Source organism: Lepisosteus platostomus, chromosome 2, assembly GCF_059453375.1.
Source record: "Lepisosteus platostomus isolate fLepPlt1 chromosome 2, fLepPlt1.hap1, whole genome shotgun sequence".
Lineage (NCBI taxonomy): Eukaryota > Metazoa > Chordata > Actinopteri > Semionotiformes > Lepisosteidae > Lepisosteus > Lepisosteus platostomus.
In genome coordinates, this window is record NC_142612.1 from 15,199,094 (window position 1) to 15,220,394 (window position 21,301).

Below are 21,301 nucleotides of genomic sequence, written 5' to 3' on the forward strand. Positions count from 1 at the left end.
GATACTAATAGTTCATTAGTAAATAGTGAACCAGTGATATTTCATGTATTATACTGTATGTACTTTTGTACCTGGTAATATTCTAGGTGTTTTCTAATTTAAATTAAGAACTAGTGACCACCTGTTACAAGTCCTTTACACAATTCACCAGCGTATTGGTCCTGAGTTTGCAGTGTTTCATTATAGATACAGCACTTCCAGACACTTTGAGGGAACATATCTATGCATAAGATATCTTGACTTAAAATAAGCTGTTAGTTAAAATAATCTACACTCATACAGAATGCTAACAAATATGAATTATTGACTGATATTATTGTGTTCCAAAATTCTTGAGGTCCAGAAAATATTCCACATTTCTGTGTTACAGAATTTTCATGTATCACTTCATGTATCATGTATCACTCTGCATCATTTTGTGAGTTATACCCAGGCTTTTTGTAAATGTTGCAGCCACACTCCTCCACAAATCATTTAATTTAGATTAAAAAAGCAAACAATCACGTTTCCACAGCTGTTTTGAGACTTGCAACAAGAATTTAGTGCCCTGTTTTTTTTGTTGTTTCATTTGAGCACTGATAATTGAGATCTGCCTGAAAATTCTCTTTCAGGATTATTGAGGTGGCAGTGCTTCAGACATCAAAGAACTACTTATCTCCAGGGCGGAGAGAAATAAAGGTCTAGAAGACCCTGCTGACACCAATTATTTGGGAGTGTGTGTTGCATATGATGATCATCAAATCCTCAAATCCCAAAGGCATATAGTGGCTCTGTTCTCTGTCACAGAATTAAGGACAAAGTGCTGTTGATAAGAAGCGCCGAACTAGTCCTCAATTTTTTCTCCTGTGTCAATACATTGAGATTCAAAGCTGAGGTATGCATTCAGAATTTAATTACAGTGATAATTATAATTATGTCTCATTAACCATGCTTGATAAGCAATAAGAGTTAATTACAATCTAGCCTTACATTTGGAGTGACCAACCTCGAGAAAGTTAATTACAATAATGTGAACAGGACTGTATACAGTACAGATGAACATTTTTTTTAATTTACACAGTAGATTAATTAGTTCTTGGAACATTGGAGAAGTGTTCCATACAGGATACTAATTTAAGAATTGTAAAAGGTAGTGAAATGAACGGTTGGCTAAGAACAATCATTCTCCTTTCTAAGAAGTGTTGTAGGAACACAGTCTCAAGGGTGCTGAGCACAGAGGTACTGTATGAGATTTGGCAGAATGCTGTATACTGTAGATAATGTGTGTACAGTATATACTGGGTATCAAATAGAAACTTATAACATTACATATAACTGTAACGTTCACTATTGTCATAAGGAAAGGACAGTTGTCTTTATAAAACAGGTGCTCTGATATCACATCTGTGATGCATGCTTTACACAAAGTTACAGATACTGTCTCATTCCTCTTTGAACCCAGACAGGCAAGTGTCTGTGTATGGTTTTCTGAGCTCTAGGTAACACACATCATCCCAGCTCATCCCACAAAAGTGGAGATCAAGTCTGGAGACTAGGGCATCCATGACACACCTTTTACATCCTCATCTCACATGGAAGCCATCGTTATAGGAGCAGCACATGGATGCATTTTGTCCTCCAAGAATCCTGTCAAGTCAGGATGACTTGGAGGACTTGATTAATGTAATGCTGTGCAGTCAGTTTGCATGAATTCAGTGAGTATGGAGTTACAATGTAGTAACAATACACTCGTCATTGACCTTGTTGTGATGTTGTGAGTCATAGTCTCCTTGATTATGCTATAGTATTGATGGACTGTGGGTGCCCATAACATTTTGCTGGTTTAGAAATTACTGTCAATGAACAGTCCAGATGGTTATCAACAGTGTGTGGACCTAGTCCAGCCTAGTCCAGTGTCTGGAGTGGCCTAATCCAGGCATATCGGTTCCTTTTTACCTTTTTCTTCCTACATTTATACCAAATGTACAATTAAACAGCTTCAATAACCTCATCAGATGTGCCCAATCAACCCCTTCTCTAAGGAAATGATTTAGTACTTATGCCATAATCTATCATGGTCAGTCATGAACTGACCAAAATTACGCTAAATGTAAAAAAATTAATTAAATCAATATAGAGAATCTCTGAATATGATTTTTTTCTAAAAAAACCTACATGCAAAATAGAATTATATATAGAGGCCCACTTTAAATCACAACTTCAACCAGCCTCTCAATAAAACATTGCAAATGTCTCTTGTAGACAGTTTTTAGATTGACAGAAACCATTTCAGTTTTCTCAGTTGTGTCAAACATTCTCATTCACACTAAATAAATGATTGGATTAGTTAAAATGACAGAAAATTGTGATGCCTGTTCATCTAGCCAGGTGACTATTGAATTCTGTTATAGACATAAATGGCAATGTACTGTAAAGGGACAGAAAGATAAGTCAGGATGGAAGCTCTGGTCTGAACTACATTTCCCAGAAAGCTGTGGGAGAAGACAGCTGGTCAACTGGTGAGTTAAAAACCAGGAAGCAGAGGTTTCCAGAATTGTGCTTCTGGCATCTGGGGACATACTGTAGATCCACTGTATTACATTGCTACAGTGGGAGAAGGAGCTGAGAGAAGGATCGGTGGGAGAACCCTGTATGGAACTGGAATTTTTTGGGAGAAGTTGCAGAGAGAGGGTTTATGGGAGAAAACTCTTGGCTTAGCAGTTGAGCTGTCCAGTGTATTTAGTGAGGGAACAGAAGTACAGTAAGATGCTCAAAGAGGAGGTAAAGCTTCTGTTTGGTTTTTGTCAATTTCTGTGCCTGTGTGCTTAGAGAGGCCTATTAAGAGATTGCTTGCAATGGCTCACTAACCCCCAGGTGTGTTACAGTATGTATACCCTTTGTTCAGCAGAGGATCTGTGAACTTTGCAATCCAAGGTGGGTACCACTGTTATACCCTTGAGCAGAGTGCTTCATTCGTTTTGCTCCAGTAAATGTTCTTCTGGATTAAAGGGACATCAGGTCACTACTGCAAATGAGAATTTGTTCCCAAATAGCTTTCAGCAAATGCATGCATTATCTACTGTATATGATTTGGTCTATATACCATTGACATTTGACACTTGGATTCATTATTCATTCAATATTCATTTTCATAAGTCACAACAGTAAGCCAGTAACATTATCTAGAATATGTTTTTCACCAGTGGCTTCACAAAAGCAATAACACAAGTGCTCTTGCTGCCTTAGACAAGCCTTGATGAGAAATGCTAGAAAAACTGTACATTATTTATAGAAGAGTTGCTATAGCCATTGGAGCCCTTTTTGACATCACATCCAAGTGGGAGAAGGCAGTGAAGCCAGCAACAATCTCGACATTCTTCACAAGACCCAAGACAGGTTTCAGCAGGTTCTTCAAGTTTAACTGAGTAATTTTCAGTATGAAACTGATATTAACATATTGAATATTGTCATGTTGATTTTGATCTTTATGTTTTATGCATATCTATTATGTTTACAAAGCTCCAAAAGCTTAAAAAGTGACAATGCATAGAAAATATTAGGATGAATGAACGTTACTGTATTCAAATTGAAACAAGACTGACCATGTAAAAAGATTTTAAAGATTTTAAATAGTCTATTTTTATGTCTAGACTGAAAATATATGTAGAAAGAAAACACAACATTTCAGCCGTGGAGCCTTCCAGACCTGAAGAAGGCTCACCGGCCGAAACGTTGTGTTTTCTTTCTTCTCTTTTCACCATGGAATAAATCTATTGCAGCCTCGCATGCTGACCCAGCTACCCACCTGAAAATATATGTATATGTTTATATATATATAAAAATATATGCTTATCGTTTATTAATATTACAATTACATGTGTCTTTTGGTTTCTAAGGTTTGGTTCTGATCTTTTAGGCTTGGGTCTTCAAAAAACAATGTAACGGGCTTTGAACACATGACTACCATAATCCCTACAAAGATGTCAGTTACAAGGTGCCCAGAAAGTAATTAAACATAGTTTTGATAAGGCATACTGTAAATCCTCAGGAATATAATCTACAGAAGAATTTGTGACACTGCTGTGCTAAAATGCAACTGGTGATACAGTATGCATGGTAATCATACAATAATGATCAAGTTATTAACTGTGATAGAAACATGTAAACATTAAAACTCTGCATGTAGATTTGCACCTCTAATCTGTTTGAATTTGTCTCTTATTATATACCAAAGTTCTAGAATCTACGGGGGTAGGGGAATCTCAAATCGCCTTTACACCATTGACCAAGTGACAGATGACCACTTCCATAGTACCAGATACTTGATGACTGCAATCCATAAAACAAATAGCTTCTAGATTCTGCTTATACAGTTAATGTATAAGATTAATTGCATATTAATAAAAACACCCTAATTCTAAACCATATCACCCTGCAACCCACTCAAACTGGCAGCCCACTGAAGCTCAACTGGTGTGAGCCTGGTCAGTACCTGGATGGGAGACCTCCTGGTAAAAACTAAGGTAGCTAGATGAGGTGTTAGTGGAGCCAGTAGGGGGGCACCGTCCTTCTGATGAGATGTAAAACCTAGGTCCTGACTCTCTGCGGTCATTAAAAATCCCAGGGTATTTCGTGAAAAGAGTGAGGTTGTTAGCCTGGCATCCTGGCCAAAATTTTCCCCTGGCCTTTACCAATTATGGCCTCCTAATGATCCCCATCTTTGAGCTTACTGGAGGGGAACACCCATTACCTGTAAAGTGCTTTGAGTGGAGTGTCCAGAAAAGCTCTATATAAGTGTATGGGATCATTATTAATTTATTGTCTGTTGGTAAATTATTCATATCTAGAAGGCATATTCACAACCCCTAAGATAACTGTTGTCAAAATTATGAGAAGCTACAATGAATTGGCAATGCAAAATGCATTGAGATACAATAGTTTGTATTGTGACCAAAAACTTCCTTTTTTGTCTTGTCAGACCATAAAACCTTTTGCCACATGTTTGCAATATCACTTAGGTTGAGTCGTACAGTAGCAAACCCCAAGCCCCCCTTATGGAGGGATTGACATATACTGTAGTTGACTCATGGACATTTTCTCCCAACTCTGCCCCTAAACTCTGTGGCACTTCCAAAGTCATCGTTACCCTCACGATTGCATTCCTAACCAGTTTTGTCCTTGTCCGGCTGCTCAGTTTGGAGGGACAGCCTGACCACTGGCCATTAAAAAGTAACCTGATCAAATTGGAAACGGTTTTCTGCCCTTCCCCTGGTTTGTGCTTTTGCACAACCTTATCCAGGAGTTGCTTTGAAAGCTCCTTGGTATTCATGGTTGAATCTTTGTTTGAAATTTGCCATTGTACTGAGGGACTTCACAGAGATTTATTCAGAACCACTATCATTGCACAGAGACAGAGGGCAAACAACAAATTATGTAGCTAAATAAGGTAAAATTGGGCACCTAAATGAAAACAGGGTTGGCGTAGCAAAGGGTTTGAATACTTGTGCAGTCATAACTGTTCTATTTTTCTTTCATATTAAATATCTATATAATTATTTCTTATGCTTTGTATATGTGGTGTAGGTTCTGTAGAGTATATAAAATATTAATTTCTACTTCATAGTGTATCTTCAAGCTTTAAAGCAACAAAATGTGAAAACTATGCAAGAGTCTGAATACTTTTCCAAGGCACTTCTCAGTTTTAAATTCCCATTCGGTCCTCTGTTTCACATTTCACTGTTGATTCTAAAGATGCCCACTGGACTGACTGTAAATTTGGAATATTTGAACTAGGTCTCCTCCTAATCTTAATTTGAAAAATCTTTTTCAAACCAACTCCTCAAAATGCACTCTTTTTTCATTGACAGAGGATATCCTACCTATGGCTATAACCAAGGCCCATGTTATTGACAGGGCCTTCTCCCCAGCCAAAAATACCCCTCGGATCATCAACCCAATTACAGTAGGAAGTCCTGGACTAACACCCAAATTCCACTGGTGCTGCCCTTCCACCCTTTCTATTTCCAGGACCATTGATGACAATTTCCCCATCTTACAGGATGACCCTTCCACTGGTACTCTCTTTCCTGACTGCCCCACCATCTCATATCACTGACCACCTAATCTGCGTAACCTTCCTGTTTACAGCATCCTTTGACTGCCCTCTGCAATCATCCACACCAGGCACTATACCCTGCAACGGGACTTGCTGCATCACCTCTAAATACTGTATATATCCAATACCACACACATTCAAGCACCTCTGCATCTCTTGCTGAAAATGCCCAGTTCTTTAAATTGGTGAGGCAGGAAGGAGACTGGCAGATTGTTTCAGGGAGCATGTCAGTGCTGTGAGGATCAAAGAGCTCTCCAAACTGATACAGTAGTTCCCCATGTCACCTCTAATGCCAAGATCGGACTGATCTGTTGGACTGTGTCCTCACAAAGACATCTGAAACCAAAATTATCCCCAAACTAGGATCAAACCTTCCCCCTCTCTACTGCTAAATCCTCTATGCATTTGCAGGTTTTGACTTCACACCTCTCCTCATGTTCTCCCCGTGTCCTGATACTCTTTCTCCCCTGCTCCCCTCCCTTTCTTAACTACCCTGTCTTTTGTTCTCTAGTTCTACACTCTCCCTCACTCCTAAAGAAGGTTCCACAGCTGAAACGTGTCTCTTTTTCCCCCCCTTTCAGCATGGAATAAACATTTACCTGTTCCTTTGCAGCCTACGCATGCTGATGTAGCTACCTACTCGAACGTCTTCAGTTAATTTATTGTTGTCTGCCAGTAAAGGAAATTCATTGAAGACTAGGAATGTGCTGTACTTTTTCTACACGTATTTGTAGTTAATCTTTTCTGGACAGATTCCAGAGCAGCAATATATTTTTTGTAATGAGTTCCAAAGCATATTTCTTTGCAACAAGTATTCCAAAATTCTCAAGGACATTGGCAGTCAAGCCACTGGATTTCTTTAAAGTCAAGAACAAACATTAATTAGAGGACATAGATGAAAACTAGGGGGAAGTACATTGTGGGCTGATTGGAAGACAAGGAAGGGTTGTTGGAAGTCTGGAAAAAGCTACCCAGCCATATTGTCTATGATAATTTATCAAGAAGCAATCAGAATAGCTCCTTAGATCCCTTAGTTACTGGAAACCAAACAAACTAGATGGATGACCTCTTTTTGTAAGCTTTCTTATGTTTTCTCATGTTCATTGCCTGTTCATTAGCCTAGAGTTCAATCTGGAGACATTTTTGAAGTAATGGTATGAGCATGATTTTATAGTTACAAGCAGGAGTCATCACCCATCAGTTAAATGAAGATTAACGGAGCAGTGCATTAGTTCATCCAGTGGAGTGGTGTTTTAGTTTACAACCGTAAATACATTGAGACCCTCCCAAGTTATTCAAGACAAATTACTTTTTATAAATATATTATACAATATAGAATTCCAATCAGTGACAAGTGAAATGAGCTTTGTATTTTATTCTTTTTAGAAAACAGACCAACTTTACTACTTCAGTCGAAATATTTTTTTTACTTGGTGTTTTATTCTGTACATGAGGATGTCTTGCAGAAAGCAGTGTTTCTATAGCAACAAATAAAATACAGTTAGTACCCCCTGATGTTCTCATATTGTAGAAAAAATCTAGAAAAAACACAGATTACTTCAAAAATAAGTCCTTTGGAAAACATATATTACATATGTACATAAAATGTGTTTACTGATTCATATTTACAAATGCAAGCACATTACTTATTGAGAGTACTGTACATATTAAAGTAGCAAACATTTTAAATCAGAAGACATGATCAAAATAACTAATTGTAAGGAGTATAAATGAAAAACTCCTATACATGCATGTCAGATGTGAATTAACTAAGATGGGTAGGAAACAAACAGGGGTTATACAGTTCCTGTAGCAGTAAACTACATCTATACAGTAAACTACAGGAATAGTGTGCCATCAACGCAGCTTATTAAATAAGCATGCTCTAGCTACTGTAATAGTAAAAGACAGAAAAGCTGTCCACTCAATCCCCAGTTCCAGTCTCTCACACACCTGCCATTTGTCTCCTGCTCTAATCAGGTTTTAGTCCCACCAAATACCAAATCTCAGGTCTGATAAGACATGTATCCTCTGTCTTTGTTTCCTCAAGAAATAACCATTACTTTAAAAAAACAGGTGCTTAGAACACCCTTATATAAACATGAGTTTCATATATCCAAGCATCATGTACACTCAATTTATTCCCATCAAACAACAAACAAGATAAGCAGCGCAAATTAAGACTAAATCATTTCACATTAAATTATACAATACATTGCATATGATAATACAGGTAGTATTCATTTACTGCCTTCCTAAAAACAAATATGGTGAATCTAGAATCTGTAATATACCATCTGGTGAATTTTGGGGATTCACACATTGAAAGCAAGAAAACAAATTCAAGCACAATTTTTTGTTATAATTTCCTTTAATTGTACATTCAAAATGGAGGCTCAGTTTATTTACATTAAGTGTCCATAAACCCATTCCAAGAGAGTGTGTCTCTGCTTTACACAGTGTAAACACATTCTGGTTATGACTCAAGCTGGTCTGTCCCAGCAAGCTGTTACAAACCACTTCAGCTGTCACAGGAACTCTATTAGTACCTTAGATGTTACAACTGATGTAGCATTAAAAGTGCACTGCATTGAAAGGACATACATACATCTATTTACGCAAAGAGTTGTGGGAGTACTGAAAAAGCAATCCAGCCCTGCAGTTGTACTGTACCAGAAATCTTGGTTTCTTTCAGGAGGCAACAAGATGAGATTCTTGGATCAAACAGATGCTTATAACTATCAAACAGGCTAGATAGGCCCAAAGGCCTCTTCTTATTTGTAACCTTTCGCATGTTGTAATGCCCAGAATAATGTCACAATCAGTGCTATGAGCTGCAGACACCTGGCTGGTATCGATGCTACTGGTGGCCATACAAGATATTGACTCTGTGATTTGAATTTCCAACCATGTTTGACTTTGCAGGGACATGGAACAAAGCATAGAACTTGCAAACGTAGGTGATTGAAGGGTATGCAAACTGTTTTAAAATTCTGAATTATTATGGATTTAGTTATTGTGTTGTACATCTTAGATCATTCCATTTGTTTTTTGGTGGCAAGATAAAAATTCCATGTATTTATGGGACTCAAGTAGTATAGTAGTATTTATTACTTACAGTATAAGTCGACAGGTTAATATTAATTCTCAAATTGCACACCAGTTGTGGGTTACTTCACTGAAGTATCTGAACTCATATCTGCATTATTCAAATAGGGTCCAGATGTACCAAAAAAACTGGATCTGAAGCACAGTGTGATAATTGCATTGCAGTTTTGGTAAAACACTTCTTGGAACCGTAATATGTTCTGGCTGTAATTAGCGCAGTCATTGCAATTTGCCCTGTAATTAAGGTGTTCTACACAGATGAACAGGATTCTTGTAAGTAACAGCAAAGTGAGGAGATGGTGACATACAGGCCCTGTGGCTGTTGATCATTTCATTTTAACGGTGCAATGTGTGAGGTGCTACACATTCACAGAGAAAATACTATTATTTTAAAAAATATTGGCAGATATTAGTGTTTCTTATTAGCCAGACATTAGACATTAAAAAGAACAAAAAGTCATTAATATACTTAATATGTTAATATCATTTGTCATGTATTCATATACAGTACTGTACAATAAATGTACAGTAAGTAAATAGATGCTGTGATGCAGTATCAGTTATTCCACCTTGTACAGTACATACATTGTGGACAATGGAGCTGCAGTGTCCACTTCACATAAGCATATACTATACTATTTTCATTTTAATAATGGGCTGAAGGAATTGTTAAGAGATGCAACTTAAATGAGAAAAATATGTATTATCTTAATTAAGTCACTTTGTATTGAATTTCAATTATGCCAGCATATTTAAACAGAAATGTAAAATACACAAAATCCACTTGGTTAGGTACATACTACAGTATGGTTTACTATAAAACACATAGTATGTATTTTCTTAAATAAACGTGAATAACAAAATACTGACCATATAAAAATTAATCTTCTTCCATTCAGTAAATAAACTGTAAGAAACCAACGCACAAGACGCAGTAGATTTATAGCCAACCGCCATGAATCTTATACAAGAAAGAAAAAATCTTTCTGGCTTCAGATCTCAATACTGCTATAAAGTGTGAGCCACAAAAGAGATTCAGTGTTCCAAACCTATTATCTTTATTTAGTTGTTTTTTGAGCTTGTCTCTCATTTTGGCTAACCCCCCCCACCCCACTGAAAACCATAAAAAAATTACAGAAATCAAACTTAATTCATGCAGGATTTATGAAGGTTTGATAGCGTCATTAAAATTCAGTTCTGATACATGATCTCCATAAATGTAATCAAGCCTGGCATTTTACTATCTGCCATAAATGAGCCAAGAAAAGATAAAACACTCCTGCTCTTTTCATATATTTGCCAGCTACTGACACCCTGTAAATCTTACTTGTGTTTGTCTGCAAGTCAGAAACATTCAATCTTGTTTTTCTTTTCATATAGCTTAAAAAATGTCAAATGGAACTGTGCTGCTGTAGGCTGCCAAATTAAATTACTAAAGCGTTAGTTCATAACGTGCATGCTGCTGCATTATTAATTGTAACCTCAACAGTCCTGAAATGGTTCGGTCAGAGAAAAACAAAAGTAAGAGATTTCTAATGGCAAATAAGATCAAGTATGTCCATATGCAAACAATCAAAGGCACCTGAAGAAAACATGTGCTTAGTTTTCATTCTTTAAAACATAATTTGAGAGAAATAAGTAAAAATAAAAAACTCATAGCAAAAAAAGAAGTCTGATAAGTACATTTGGTGAGGAATGGTTCAAATAATGTGGAAAGACTTACTTATGCAAAAAAAATACCTGTGTTAAACAGGTATAGAAATATAGCATACTAAAACTGCAAATACTAACAAATATCAATTTTGTTTATTAATTTAATTAAAAATTGAATTAGAAAAATAATTTAATAATATTCAACAGCGACAGATATTTACTACATTTTGTTGAAATTATTGAATAGTTCCCAGTACACTTTTTTCAGATTCTAAATGGAAGCAGGTGTTGTATACCTTCTGACTGTGATGGATTGCCAATATAGTTTTTGCATTCCACGCTGACAACATCAGCAAATAACAAAGTTATGTGCATATGCAGAATGTCTCTATGGGAATGCATCAGCCTAGAGAGAGATTTTAAAATGATTGGTAAGCATTGCCATATCTTTATCAAGTTTCATGTAAATTGCTATATAAAATCCTTTCAGCTATCCCAGCAGAGGAACTGTGACACCACAATGACCACCACTTATGCATTATTCGGTAATACAACATTTAAATGATGTGTATAGTTGTCCTACATTTCCTCATTTCCCCTGTTGGTTCTCAGAATGTAAGTATGAAACCTTTTAAAAAGATGTTGTAAAACAAGATAAGCTGGGAAGCACAGGACTTTAAAACATAAAAAGAAATTTCTGGCTTCTATAACTTTCTCTGCCTTCTTAAAAATAGGCAAACACTCAATTGTTCTCTTAAGAGTTACATTAGTCCATTAAATGAGATGGCCAAGAAATAACAGCACATTTATCATGCTGTAGACCACTGAGACTATAAAGACTCTGATTATCAAAAAAGATTAAACCATCACAAAGACCATGCTGGTGTAAAAACTAGACATTTCCCTCTGCAGTCAAACACAAAGTATTTGTTGTCGTGCGGAATCTACTTCAAATTAGAAATGTGCTGTTTCATAAAAGAGAAAATCATTTTCTTATTTAAAAATTAAAGAAAAATGCAGAATTCAAGCCTGCCTATTTCCAGTGAGTAAGGGAGTTGGGCAGTCCAGAGGTACCCTGGCTCTGGTACCTCTCTACCCTAACACTTGAACACGTAATTGATAGGGATTGCACAAATAGTATACAGTATTTATGAATAGCATACTGTATATACACACTATATATAATATTGTTTAACAAACCCCATTGTACAAACTGATATCCCACATGCTGAATGAATGACCAGTAACCAGAGAGAGGGGCTCAGGAAGGGGCCACTCCTGGGAACCAGGATGACAGAGGCAACAGGTGGAAGCTTTGCAGAGTGGTGATAGTGGGGAAAGTCAAGGGCTGACACCGCACTGGTTGGACACCAGCAGGGATGAGATGGTGGTGGAAAACATGCCGCTGTCAAACCAGGCCGTGAGCACGGGATGGGCACCAGAGGCACAAGGATGCCTTGTTGAACTTAATGTGGACTGACAGCATTCACTTGCAGTCATGGGGCAGAGTGAGTGTCTGCAATTAGGGGACTCCTATGGATAAAGCAGAAAGGAGGATCGGGGAAGTGGAAAAGACAAAAAAACAAAAATTGAACAGTGGTCAGACTGCTGAGGGCAGCTTTGCTAGTAGGAAGCAAGCAGTAAGAGATGATGATGCAGAAGTCAAGCAAGGAATGTGGGAGAGGCCCAGGAGCAACAAAGGTAAGGTCTAGCAATGCCAAATATGTCGGAGAGAGACATCTGTAGATAGAGCAAATACTGAATGCAAGCAAAATTCACAAAGGGAAGCTTAGGAAGTGATATACATACAGTAGGAGAGTGGAAGCAGGTGAGATTAGGATCCGACCTTTCTCCCAGATTTCTTTTAGAAACGGAATAAAAACATTTCTCATCAAAACAAAATCTTCCTAGTGCAATACCTAAAAAAGTGATCTATATAATAGTTGTAAGCTTTTTTTAAGTAAGAACGTGTGCTAAAACTTAAATTAAGTTACTTTATGAACATGACACACCTCTGATAAAAACCACAAAAGGACTTTTGATTTAGGAGGTAGATACTATATAGTGTAAGAAGTTCAGGGCTAGTGTAAAAGAATCAATATTACAACCTTTAATGTCACCAGGAAAAATGCACGGTATTCATTTTGAAACACTTTTCCTTATTTTTCAGCAATTCTAAGTTACCATATTGAAAATATTTCTTTCTTTCAACATAAAGCATTTTCCATTCAGTTCTGCAAGGCATACATCTAACAAGCATTTTTTGTCTACTCAGTGAATGCTACAGATGGTATTTTTTAAAAGCTTTAAATGTGCAATCCAATTGTGGTTCTTTCAGTCTAAAAATATTTTATTTTTTTAAGCCTACATCTGAAGTGGAATTTTTTTGCCACTGCATGTGGTTTCCTTTTTTGCTACAGACTTCATGTATGTGTGTGTGTTTCAGTCTCTGTGCGAAACCTTTTGCTCACAGGAGGAGGAGAAAATTGCATTAAGGGTATTTTACATAAATAACACTGCATTTCCAACCTGTAAAACCATTTTCCAACACACCCTTATCTTGAGATGTTAAATATGCTGCAAAAAACAAGTTAGAATCACATCAGGCAAAACAAATGCACATTCCAAACCCAAAGTATTTCAGACATACAGTATTTACGCAGATATCAGATAACCAAAAATGGAAAGCCTGGTAATGCATGTTTTACGCAGTCAACAGCTAGATGGGGAAATGTCATCTGCATAAAAATTACTTGTATTAATTTGTTGAGCATTTACATAATCTCCTTCATGACATATAGTAATAAGGTCCTCCCAAACAGGTGTATATTACTATGTAAATTACATTATCAAAGCTGATGAGCAATGAACCTCTGAGACATGCTGTAGCTGCCAAGTGAAGATGCTCCCCATGTCAGATTATATTAGTTAAAGTAAACATCATAGCTTCCATCAACTTCATTTTCTAGTAGATTAGTGTATACTGTACAGTGTACTTACTGTAGTATGCTCCATGTTTTACAAATACTGTAAGTATACAAAAGTACGGTACAGTATATCTCTAATTTTACATTGTATTTCTCTCTGAAACACTCTGACGTGGTCAGCAAACATTCCCAGAATGGAAAACACTGAACTGTTTCCCTTCTGCTTTAAAGAATACCTAGATTATTTGTATTTGTTCAGTCTAAGACTTCAGGGTTTGATACGATAGTTGCTTAAAGAAAATGTCTGCAGAGTGAAGAGAGTGCCGATGAAGTCCAATCGCTCTGTGGCAATCCTGGACCCGACTGCCCAGAGTACCACAAAAACACCCTGCCGCAAGCTGCTGGGAGCTCCACATGAGTGAAGGAGAGAAGCTTGGTGGGGAAAGCCCTTCAGTCTCCAGCCTCACCTCTCCTTACATCCTTGCGACAGTGCTCAAGTGCAATCTAGATTAGTGTCAATTTGAAACTACTGTAATATGCAGTTTTTTTTAAAATGTATAATGCAAACTGGTTTTGGATTAAAAAATCCCGTTGCTGAAAAGTTGCTGAATTACTACAACTTTTCTTAGCACTTTACTAGCTAGAAGAAGAGGGAAGTACTTGAGGGAAAATGCCGTCCATCAATAAATTTTATATTGCAAAAACAGGGCAAACTGTCTGATTATAAACTTTTTGAGCGAACCTAACAGACGTAGACACGTACAATAACAATAGTAACTATTGTTAACAATCTATTTCAGGTTCATGCAAAAAAATGAACCGGTGATCTGCAAGCAAGCAATTTTGAGAATTAAAATTCAAGCAAAACTCTTGAGTATGGCTGATGGAGACAGATTAGCAAACTTATATCCACAATTACAAAAAAAACCCATGAATATATAAACTTTGTTTCAAAAAGCTTTTCACGGTATAGTAAGTTTAATTAAATTTGCTATCCACAATGTTCAAAGACATAATAAAAAGTCATTTTTCTCATTTCCTTTTTTCTTGATTAAAATATGAAGATTGTACTCCACAAAAATATTCAGTGTTGTTTTATAATGACAAATGCAAAAGTTTATCACTTAACCACCATTATTACAGAGTGCATAGGAAACACATTTCACAAAGAGATAACAAATAAGACATTTAGTAATTTGCTCTGATTTATTTTTCTCAAAAATGTAAAGGTCAGTAGAAATTTAAAATGATTACTAGGAAAAAAAGATTTATTGTATTCGTATTTTTGTGTGATGGACTAACTATGATGCCAGTTAACTGGTACTTTTTTCCTTTTAGAAGTAAATGTTAGGTAACTAACCATTCATATTTACAGAATGTTCTGAAGGCGCTTCAGTCATAACATATGTCATACCAATTCAAATGCCAATGAAAACGAATTGAGAAAGTATGCTGAAATGAAATCCTAATCATGTCATGCCTTGATTGACAGTGCCAGATTGACAAAACAAGCTTCATAGTGTAGCAAACAGTGTTCCTACACTCCCTTGTCTTCAAGTCTTCCAAATAATCTTACTCCTTTTATCCAACACAGCGGTAGGTAATGTGCTGAATAACTTCCAAAGTGACTCTGCCTCAAGCCACAGGGAAAAGAAACCACAAAGTTTTATATTGTTCTCTAAGCTGATTATTAGATCAATTCATTGTATCTCATCATGCTGCCATTTGCCCAGGGATAGATCATATAATAATAGATAAAATTAACATTCTATTAAGTAATATAAGGAACCTTTGACAAAAATAAGCTACATACCTCTCAGCATAGACTGCTTTTCAGATTTCAGATTTTTTCTCACACTACCTGACTTGTAAAATGCTAATTATGCAAAAATTCAGTAGAATTCATGTGGGCTAGCTTTATGAAATAAGGAGTCTAGACCTCAGTGTTGACTGAACAAAAAAGTAAAGAAAAAAGTTTGAACATTTGAGATTAAAGGTTCACATACTTATAATCTTACCATGTGTGAGTAGGTGTATCTCTAAATACAAGGTGTTAAAAGCTACTTATGAAAATATCCATTCTGTCACAGTTAAAAACAAAGCTTGCTGAAAAATGTTGTCACCATCTGCTCTAGAGATCCTAAAGCCAATGCTGAAAGAAAACTAATATGTCTGCAGATTTGAGGAAAAAAACATGACAAACAAGTATGGAATATGACCACAAGTGATGTCTTAAGAATAACAGCTTACAATGAATGTAGTTATGTGGGATAATTACAGCTTTAAATCACATTCTTGGTTTCACTGAGCTAACAAGCTCTCACAGCTATGGTAATTTTGGAATATCATGAATGAGACTCTTAGCATAATGCAGACACACAAAATAAAAAGCACAAAAGTCGACATGAAGCACTTTCTTCTCTACTGCATTGTTACTTGAAATGACACAGTGGCCAAGAAATGTAGATTTTACCATCATTTTTAGATTATAATATATAAACACCTTATTTGGTGCACCCTTTAAGCAAAGCATTGCTAACAAAAATGCCTTTCATAAAATGTTTTTATAAAAGTTTAATTAAATCTTTCCCTTGTATATATGACACCTCTCACACAGAATGCAATAATGTAATACCAAGACAGAGCAGAAACTCCATTTTAAAAGAATGTGTTGGCATCTTTATAAACATCCCAGCATTCTGTGCATAACACAATTCCTTTACTGGCGGGTTTAAATTGCTTTAAAACATGTGGTGCACATTAGAACCTGAAAATTATAGTGTATCTAATATGTCATTTTGTGCATTAAATTTCTCAAACTACTTGTTTTGGAGACCAGAATTTCACATTAGCACTTTACTCAAAAATAGATTGTTGAAAAGCATGCAGTACCCATTTCTGAACACTGTTTTGCTATCTAGTGAACATCAGCTCTAGTGTTACCAAAGCCTGTTTTATAAAAAGACAAACAAGATATTATAAAGCAGCAACGACAGCAATGAATTATCATGCACTTTCTTCCACATGTCCTTTTCTCAATGAAAGCTAATTTGCTGAATTTTAAGAAAGGCCATTAATGATATCTAAACCAGAGAGATAATAGAATGCCAGCAGCTGGGAGGATAGCAGTTTACATTTCAAAACACTTTGAATGAGTTGTAAAAGTGCAATTTGGATACATGTGCTAACAAAAAGGGTCTTGCGGGGTATGACATCATATGTTATGCTTTGCTCCACCACAGCAAGCATCCATACCCCTGAAACCCACCATTTTTTCTCAGAAATCACTTCTTTTTCTTGCTGGTCTGTGGTGGAATCCCACGACATTCTTCTGTCTACAGGGAGAGACTCATAATTGTTTCCAGCTACAAAGCGGTTTTGCCGGGATCTCTAAAACTCTTCAGCTACCTAGTTTTCAGGATAGATTTTCTTCTTGGACAGTACAGGATGGAACACATACTCAGAGTCAACCTTTGGCTTAGTGGAAGTAAACTCTACAATTTATATTTATGTCTGTCACATCATGGTTTGACATTTCTTTCTCCGTCATAAACTGTGTAAACTTCAGAAAGCTTCCCAAATAGTGGTTTCAGTGGGTCTATGACTTTAACCCATTTCCCCAGACTTACTCACATTTTACAAAATGATATGAAACAAATTCAATTTGGGGCATGGTAATAAATATTCTTTTAATATAAGATAACTGTCCTGTTGTTTTTAATGCTCATCTGTTTGGTTCTGGTTGCTTCTCTGTAGCGCAAGACTGAACTCGGTGAACACAGAAACCTGGAAATGAGTGCTCAAGTGGGCAGAAATATCCAGTCACAATTAAAAAACTACTAACAAAACGGAATGCTAATTATACTTCTTTAGTGACAAATGTAGAAAGAGATATTCATATTAGTTACAAGAAGTGCATTTTATTTTATTTTAATTTTCCTTTGGGTTTCAAGAAATGCAGAAAAAATGTTAAGTACTGTATGATTTTTGCTGCAAATACCACCTATAATTTAAACCAGTTAACCCCAGACTGAGAACGTTTTCAGAAATCTTGCACATTGTAAATTCCATTGAATTTATACAGTTCAAAAACTTGAATGAGTGGAGGATTTTGATTTTAAGATTTTACACAACATTTATTAAATCATGTAAAGAGGCGTAAGTGTGCAGGAATGGATAGGGCTCTGGATTCTCAAAGATTGTGGGTTCAATTCCTGAGTGCAGGTGTCAAAGTGTCAGAAATTGAGCTTGTGCCCAAGTCAAGAATTACCTGTGTTCATTCACCACAACAGTTCTTTATTCACTTCAGCAGTTCCTGAATGAAAATGATTAAGTGAAAAGAGATTTATTAAACTTTATAAAGAAAATTTAGATTTTTTTTTTCTCCTTTAGCCAGGTCTCCAACAAAAGATCTGGAGCAGTGTCCTCAGAAATAGCAAAGATGGAAAACCGCTGCACTCAATCAACACAGTGAAATTGTGAATTGGCACTCAATAACCACATACTGTAGCTTCCTGGTACTTGTATTGTATTGAAATTGCAGCCGAGAAAGTTTACAAGGAGTATAACCTGAGGCCCACTGTATTTCTGTTCTAATACCTTTCCCTTTGTATTGTCAGAATGGGTGTACTGTAAATGTAAGTTACATGGATAAAATTGTCAAGCAAATAAATTAATAATACACCACTCATAATGGCTTCATGAGTGCCAGACAAATCTTACATGCTTTCTGCGTGCCCCTGATTTAATTGTATAAGGATATAAATTAAAAGGATTAAGTAAAAAAAACCATTTTGTCTAATCCTAGCTTGGCAAAGTGTTTTTTCTGCTACCTGAGAATTAATTTGAACAGGTTTTGTTTTAAAAGGGGATAAGGTTCTTAACAAATAGTAATATAAAAACAATTATTAAAATACAGTATTTAAGTAAACTACAGGTTTCAAATAAGGTTCGCAACAAATTTTAAATCGGATCAAAGAGGAATCACATTCTCTGCAACCTAAATACTTTAAGTGTTTGCTCTTTTTGTCTTAAATAGTGAGTTAACAAAATCCAAAACAGGTTGATATATGAACCCAGTCACCTGGCAACTAAGCCAGAAAAGATTACATTGAGAAATGTAATCTGTAATTGGCCGCCTTCTGCCAGTTGACTGTACACTGCTAATATCCAAATTCACAGAGAAAAAGCACATTAAAAACATTTTAAACAAATCCAGTAGGATCCAGCTGTTATATCCTGAAGTATTCCAAAATACTGAACAATTTGGACTTCTCTTATTTTATTAATTGTGCAAAGATTTTCATGCCACATTGAACATCTTTATGGTGCGATGTTTTCAGTTTCAAACACAATAACATTCATCAGGAAATGGCAGGTGTTCACAGTCACACTTTATAAAATGAAGTGTGGAACTTTTTATAAAGTAAATGGCATCTTCTTCTAAATTTAAAATTGGCCAAATATTTATAGGAAATCTAGAACTGTAAATAAAATTAGAGTTCCCTGTCTGAAAAGGCACAGTAAAACCAATTCAGAACTCTTCCACAAAAACCTGTAATGCGGCAGCACATATTTATCAGCACTGTTTGAGGTTGCTTAATGGCATGGAGGCAATTGGAGTTGAATAACAGCTGTTTTTCTTTTGAAATTTTAAGTGAAACATGTCCACCATATAATCCATGCTGAATTTATATTAGATCACAATGCACATTACGTCAGAATACAGAAGAAGAAACTATTAGCTGGGATTTGGGACCTAAGAGATTGGTTCAATAAACAAAGGTGCTGATTCAGAGAAGTTAAAGGCTTTTGGACTCGGGTCTAAATATTGTTGCGTCTACCCTGTGAACCAGCTGGAATAACAGTGTCAATAACCAGCTACAGTTGGTATTCCTTAGGTACTGGTGTACTGGACAACAGAGGCTGAGTGTCACCAGGTTTGAATGAGGCTAAGCTGGCCAGTACAGTATATCTTAACTCTGGGACTTGCCAGGCCCCTGAGAGCTGTAGTGTTGTGTGCTGGAGACACATGGAGCCGCTAATCTATGCTATCACCACAGTAAGACACTGGGAAACGTACAAGCAGAGCCTGCAGACTGGCAGCGGGCATGTTCCTGCTTCACACATGCTCATGATCTAGAGTTGCTAATAATGAATTCAAATGATAACATTTGGGCTGGAATGCCAAGCAAAAAAATGATGGTTTCGATGTTTTTAAAGCACACCACATGTCCTCTTATTTTCCCTCTTCTCAGAAAGAGCTCCCAACTCTAAAGCAGAGGTTAATTCCTCGATGAAAAGTGAAAAGGGCGGAGCATATGTGGAGATGTGAAACTTGTATCAGGATAAGGGATGGAAACATGAGGACCAAAGGAATGTATCTGAGCATCCCACTTATCACTGCCTTTTGTGTTTCTTACCCTACTCCTTTGCATTGAGTATTTAGCCCACTCCCTCTCTCCCCTGAAACATTGTTTTTTATTTTGTTTCCTTTTGAAGTTTCAGCGCAGAATGAAAATCTACTCATTTCTTTTATGTCATGCGCAGATGCAGCTCCCCTCTCTGCTGTAGAAGTAATCTAACTGCCTTTATAGTGTAAATGAATCTTAGTCTTTATTTTTATTTTCATTTCACATTTATAGCTGACCTTGAAACAGCTAAAACGTGCCCACAAAACATGAAAGACAACAAAAAAAAGATTCTGCTGCTTCTGTACTAATTATGATATCTGTCTGGCTCTTGCAGCCAGTCACCCCTGCACACAAATTCTCTCAATATGTCTCTGCTTTCTGGAAAAAAAAAATGAAATGAAGAAATCTAAGACACCAGGGAGCCAAAACATCTGCTAGGCAACAAAACTTCAACATATTACACTTAAACAGCTTTATGATTGACAGCCCTGGGGCTAGACAACCTGCTGTTTCAAAACTGACTAAATGCATTCCTTATCTGAGTTTCTGAAGCTGAGACTTGTCAAAACATAATCAAGGAAATTCATTTTTTTAATGGAATATTGTTTTATGTTTAACCTACCCAGACAAACGGAAGCTAGGCAGAGCTTGATGAAGGATATCTAAGCTTTTTTTTTTAAACTATAAACAATGACCTTCTAACTCCACTCAGACGAGCTGCCATAAAATCAGTTCAATGCAACACAGTAATTAAGAAAGTAAGCAGTGCCCCCTGTCTGGCTAAGACAGCATGTATATCTGAAAATATGCATGCACCTGTATATTAAATGGATATGTAGACAAAATGTGCATTTTAAAGACAGCATCCTGGCAGCAGTAAGTAAAAAAGTAAATACAGATCTCCAAGACTTATATGTTCCAGTAAACATTTTTAGATAGAAATATTATGGACAAAATGCAGACAGAATGTCACTGGTATAATACGTATGGTATGGTGGATTACCCTATATGAAATTATTACCCTAAAAAAGCACGATACACATTGATACAGTGTACAGCACAAATGACATCATATCTGAGGATGTACTGCGTAAGGCTTGTCATGC

The 21,301-nt window shown here is 36.4% G+C and overlaps 1 protein-coding gene across 1 annotated transcript in view; it reads right to left on the bottom strand.

The window, feature by feature from the left end:
• The window catches only part of mid1 (midline 1), a 159,237-nt gene that overhangs the window by 124,443 nt on the left and 13,493 nt on the right, over window positions 1-21,301 (bottom strand). The window lies entirely within an intron of this gene.